This window comes from Blastomyces gilchristii (assembly GCF_000003855.2).
Source record: "Blastomyces gilchristii SLH14081 genomic scaffold supercont1.5, whole genome shotgun sequence".
In the NCBI taxonomy this organism is placed as follows: domain Eukaryota; kingdom Fungi; phylum Ascomycota; class Eurotiomycetes; order Onygenales; family Ajellomycetaceae; genus Blastomyces; species Blastomyces gilchristii.
Window position 1 is genome coordinate 2,230,340 of NW_003101678.1, and position 6,596 is coordinate 2,236,935.

The window sequence follows — 6,596 nt, forward strand, 5'->3', positions numbered from 1 at the left end:
CAAGTGAGAAGCTTCACATACTGTGAAAGATGTATGAAGCTTCATCAGATTTACTAACTTCTATCAGTGATTTATACAAAACTTCTCAGATATTATGAGATCACTTACAGAACTCATTAAGAAGAATTCAGTATTTCAGTAATCAGTGAATACTGAAGCTGTATTTACACAGATGAAGAAGATATTCATTAATATCTCTCTACTGATAAAATTCAATTCTGATCATGAAACAGTTATTAAAGCTGATTTCTCTGACTATATTATAGAAGAAGCTATATTGTAATATGATGATAAAGATATCTAATAATTATGTATCTTCATGTCTAAGAAACTAAGTTCTGCTGAATACAATTATAAGATCTATAATGCCCCGGTGGCCGAATGGTTAATGCGGCCACCCGGTAGCACCTTGGCGTGGGAAACCAAGGCGCGTGGGTTCGAAACCCGCAGGGGATACATTAAATCCGGAACTCAAGCACCTCAGGTTTCTAATAAATACAGAGGTGTACAAATCGCTTCAATGAATTGCTCTATGTTCCTGGGCTGGGAAGTTATTATCGCATGTATCTAATTGTCACTCCTTTGTATTTTCCTATGTTCTTGTTATCTTGGCGTGGTCTCAACACCTGTATTTCCTCCTGTATAACCAACACTTGACCTGTATTTAACATGACGCAAGCACTCATCATAAGCTCCGCTTGCATATGAGTATAATGAAAGAATAATAATAATAATAATAATAAGATCTATAATAAGAAACTTCTCACAATTATACACTATCTAGAAGAATGAGACTCTGAACTCTGAAGTGTCTTCAAATTTGAGATAATCACAGATTATAAGAATCTCAAGTATTTTATAATTATCTGTAAGCTTACTAAACATCAGATGCAATAATCTGAGCTATTAAGCTGTTTTCATTTCACTATACACTATCATCTCAGCAGTCAGAACTTGATGACAGATGCTCTCTTATAATATGAGTAAGATATGCCTTTCAATGTAACAGACACTCACTGAATGAACTGAGAACACTGACTCTTAAATCTGAAGATATTAGTTAATCAAGATAGAACAACTTATGATATTATATATACTTCTCTGATTAGAACACTCTCTCTCTGAACTATTATTAACACTCATATTGATATCTTAACTTCTCTCACATTGAATGAACTGTGATATATAACAGCTCAAGCTGATGAACTTCTTCAGACTCTCACTGAAGTAGTATAACAAGAAGTAGTAGCAACTACCAACCGCTCCACCACGAACTCGCTCGATTTTTCGAATAAGAACCCGCTGATAGATCCATCGAAAGGCCCTCGATCATACAAGCATTTTGACCCCATCGCCGACCGCATACCCCGTGTGGTGGTGGAGATATCCAGCCAAACATGAACTAGACATTGTTTGAAACTCCCGTGTGGGATTATCCCTCATTCACCCCTATCACATCACAACCCTGGGCCAAATTGCCATACAAATTGTAAGATGAAGAGACCTAGCCATATACATCAATCTTCTTGATTTTGAAAGATCCCTGATCTGTAATTGTGAAGATATCTGAGAAGTACTCTCTGTGAAAACCCTGTTCATCTTTGATGTTTCAAAACATCAATACCAAGTCTCACCCTTGTACCGCCCTTTCCAATCTGGCCTATTCTCAGCAGAAAAATACAAAAAGATACCTCAGTGATAATATCAAGCATATAATTAATGAACACTTCTGAAGTGCAATCTTCATGATCTGTCATCAGTGTATCTAGACTTTAATATCAAGTCTCATCCTTGCACTATCTCTCTCAATCTGACTTATCTCTGATAGAATAATATAAAAAGATATCTCAGTAACAGCATTTGATACATAATCTGTAGATAATGAGTCAACAGCACATCAACAACTATAAAATCAGTATATCTCAAGATCTGACTGAGTCTTTGATCTCTGTACAGTGAGATATATTAAATCTAGTTTTAATATCTCAATATTTAATAGATTCTGCAAGAAATTGAGAACAGCAACACTAGATTTCTATTGAATTTGAGAATTAACTCTATATTGATATAATCATTGACAAAGTCTTCTATTTTAAGATATAAATAACCAGTTCCTCTACATTCTGCTGACAATATTTATATTATTATATAGAAACAGACTTATATTCTTTATAATATTAAGACTCTGAAGAGAGAAAGTCTTGATAGAGAATATATAGTAGTACATATCTTAGCAGTTTCTATCTCATTCTTCTGCAGTAGTTAATGCAAAAAAAAAAGATCTTAGAAATAGTTTTTTACTTATCTTGAAAAAGTAAGGTGTTTTTCTCTGAGTTTTATACAATTTTCTTACAAAGAATTAAAAACAGAGCTGTTTTCTATCATAATTTCATATTCTTTTAAGTAAGAATTACTTTTTCAGTGACTGAAGAGCTTTCATTAATACTTAATTTCTTTTTACTCTCTTTATTAACTGATTTGAGTTGCACACTTGTTGTGTGAGAAGAAGTGAATGATTTAAAATAAAATTGAATAGTTTTAATCAATTTCTCTGCAAAAAATTAATTTATTTTTTATCAGTTTTTCTCTTAAAAACTGTCATATTATCTGATTTATTATCAATTGATATCATACTTTTTCTCACTGTATCTCAAGAAAGAGATTGTAAAGATTTTATTAATTTATCTCAAAAATCAATTTTAGTTTATTAGATTCTCTTCAAAAATCTAACCTAGTTACTGAACTAGTGTGAAAAAAATCAGATATTTTATATATAAAAGTCTTTTATTCTTCTTTTGAAACAGTCTGATCAACTTTTCAATTGAAAACAGACTTAGAAATGTCTCAATTGAAACAGTCTGATCAACTTTTCATTGAGTGAGAATAATGAGTTCATAAATACACTCAGTTAATGTGAAAAATGATGCTTTCTCAAATACTATTTCTAAGATTGAAATTCTGAAGAGAAGAAAGAAAGAAGAAATAGAGAAATAACAAGTTCTTGAAATACAGAAACTTGAAAAAGTAAGTAAGATTCTTGAAAAGCAGTGTCTGAGTGAGATGAATGAAGAAGTTCTGTTAATTCTTCATACTCAGACTAGATAACTACAGAAGATGATCAAGTTCAAACTTGAAATCTCAAACACAGTTTAAAAAATATTGAAAATTCCTAGTATAATCACTGACTCTTTATCTTGCTTTTCTTCTTTTTTTCCTACTTCTTCTTCTTCTTTGAATTAGAAGAAAACATATACTTAAGCAGCTGAATCTGCTGTCCTTAAATCTGCTATCTCAAAATCTGCTTAAGATTCTGAGAAAACTAAGAAGAATACTGCTCATATCTCTATTCATAGAAAAGTGAAAAAGAAAATGTAAAAAGAGAAAAACTTTCAAATTTTCAGAAATAGAAGACTTATTCTCAAAGTGTTAAATCAGGACATTCTACAAAGAAACAAGCTAAACTTAAATCTCATTTTCAGAATCAGAAATGAAAGTAATCAGCAGTTCTTTTCTCAGTTGATAACTGATATTAAAGTTCAAAAATCAGTTATAGCTTCAATTATGTCATTATTCTTTGAAAACTTCATTATTCTGACTACAATGCCTGAATTCAGCACTGAATTCCTTATTCAGAATAAGAATCTCTGAAAGTCAGCAGTAGAATCTTTATTAAACACAATAATTCTATCTGAAAGAGATAAAAAGTGAGATAAATTCATTCTTTATAATATTTCAGTTGAAATTTTTGACTGTGAAGAAGAAATACTACTTCTCAAAAATGAATTGAAACAATATAACTCTATTCAATGAAGAAAGAAGTCTGTATAACTAAATTCAATTGAGTTCAGACAATGCAGAGGAAATGTCTCTGTTCTAGTATATATAAAAACACTTAAACAGTCAAAGATCTCTGAAGTAAGAGTAGCAGGTTTAAAAATAAGAGTTCATGAATACAAAGACTCAAGAATGAATCTCAAAGCTTAAATATAGTGTTCAAACTGTCAAAGATATGAATACTTTGCAATCTCATATTTTAGAGACTCAAAATGTGCATTCTATATTAGAGATCATAAAACTAGTGAGCATAAATGTGAAACATGCTTAAAAAGAGATGAAATTTGTTAACACACTCTGCTTAAGTGCTCTAATTAGAAAGAAAAATATACATCTAGCTCAAAAGAATGTATATTTACTTCTAGAACTCAAAAGAACTGAAGAAAAGATAAAGCTCAAAGTCAATCTAGAACTGAAGAGAAGAGTCAAGTCAGTAAACTTATAACTGCAAGCTTAAAAAGAAGAAACTCTTAACTATCTAAATTATCAAACTTCAATTCTTCAGCTAAATATAAACAGAATTTGAATTCACAAACTTCTGTTAAGCTTAGAGAATTGAGAAATGACTCTGATGATAAACTAGATATAATGCAAGCAGTTAAGATCTTTACTTTTCAAAATAGTTATAATATACTATCTGATGATAGTGACTAGATTCTACTCTATCTCTACTCTCTTTTAGTATGAATATACAACAAAAATAATAAAAAAAGTTTAAAAACTCTTCAAAAATCATATTTATTCAAAATAATGTGAATAGGAACTCAAGTTGTATTTATTCTTATCTTCAAATTGCATTTGAAGAAAAAGTTGATTTTATACTACTTTAGAAACTGAATTTTGATGCTGAGTAAAATTATATTATTTCTCATTCAAGCTACTACTGCTTTCTACCTTAAAAGTCTGAGATAAAGTCAAGAGTAGTGATCTATGAAAGAAAGAGATTAAGATATTAATTTAATCTAAGATTTGATATCATATCTGACTCTGATATTCTGGTGAGTGATATTATAAATAAAGAAAATGAGTTTAATACTATACAGCTTATAAATATCTATAATGAAAAGTCATTGAAGAAAAATAACAATATCTGAACAATTAATAGAGAATTTCTGAACATAACTCTATTAAGAAACTCTATAATGATAGAAGATTTTAATACACATCATCTCTGATGAAATTCAGAATGTAAGAGAGTAGTGAGAGCTAATAATCTGATTAAATGAATCTTTGAGCATTTAATGAATTTGATTAATAAGTCTGATCAATAAACATTCTTTAGAAAAGACATGAAACAGAAATCTATTATAGATTTAATCTTCATATCACAAAATCTAATGAAAAGAAGACTTGTAAACTGGTTTATTAATTTAAATAAGACATCAGAATCAGATCATAAGATTATTCAATTTAATATTGAACTGAGTGAAAAATAAATAAGTGAAAATTCTCTTCTCTCTAATCAGTTTAACTTTGAAAAAGCTGATTGAAAAGCAGTTAAAGAAAGTAGAAAACTGTTAAAATCTGAAAGATAGAGTGAGCTATATTGAAATTCTGATCAAGATATCTCAAATGAAATGCTTAAGAATAAAGTGAAGCTCATTACATCTATTATTCTAATAAGTGTTAGAGATAATATTTCAAAGAGAAAATCTTCTGAGTATTCAAAATCTTGATAAAATGAGAATATCTCATCTAAAAGAAAAGAATTAGCTACTGTTAGAAGAGATTGAAAGAATGATGTACTATCTGATAAAGAGTTCAAAAGCTGTCAGAAATCAATATTTTTCTGATATTAAAAAGAGCTAAAAACAGACTGCTGAAATAAATTTCTTAAAGAAGTATAAGAGAAGAAAGTTTTTAAAAGCTTTTAACTATACTAAAACAAGAAGTGTAGCAAAACTTCCAGCCTTAGAATATAAGTTTCAGAATGAATCATATACAGCAAACTCTTTTGAGAAAAAATGTCAAGCTTTCATGAGAATTCTCTTTCAGAACTCACCAGATTCAGATTCAGATTCAGAGAAAGAGAATATATCACTTCTTAACTATATTGATGAAAATGACTGGGAATGATCTGATCTTACACAAGATGAATTAGAGTCAGCTATCTTCTCAAGTTCTATTAAAACTGCTACAGAGCCTGATTCAATTAATCACTTAATTATTCAAAATATATATTCCTACTTAAAGAATGAATATTTTGAGCTCTTTTTCAATCTCTTGAAAAATGAATATCATTCTGAATGCTGGAGAGAAGCCTCTGAAGTGATTCTTATAAAACCTAATAGAAAAACTTTAATTTCTAAGTTATATAAAGTAATATCTCTATTAAACTGTCTAGAAAAGGTTTTGAAAAAGATAATAGCTACTTAACTATCTTTTATAAACTCTATTAATAACTCTCTTTTATTAAGTGAATAAATGAGAGATAGAAAACAATGTTCTGCAATTGATACTATTCTCTCAGTTATTCATGATATTCAAATAGCAAAGCATGAAGACCTGGTCTCAACTGCAGTTTTTATTAATATAAAAGAAGCATTTGATCATGTTTCAAAGTCAAAGTTAATTCAGACTTTGAAGATGTTAAAACTGTCCCTTTCTCTAATAAAATGAATTAACTGTTTTATATCTAAAAGAATTATACAACTTTTCTTTGATGAAATGAAATATGACAAGACTGAGATAAAAATAGAAGTGCTGTAAGAATCTTTAATCTCACTTATTTTATTTACAATATACACTGCATATCTATTCAA

At 29.2% G+C, this 6,596-nt stretch overlaps 1 pseudogene across 1 annotated transcript; it reads left to right on the forward strand.

Moving 5' to 3' along the window:
* Positions 1-367: 367 nt before the first annotated feature.
* BDBG_16823 lies at positions 368-456 on the forward strand (annotated as a pseudogene). Its single transcript has one exon. The product of its transcript is annotated as a tRNA-OTHER (tRNA).
* The last annotated feature ends 6,140 nt before the right edge of the window (positions 457-6,596 follow it).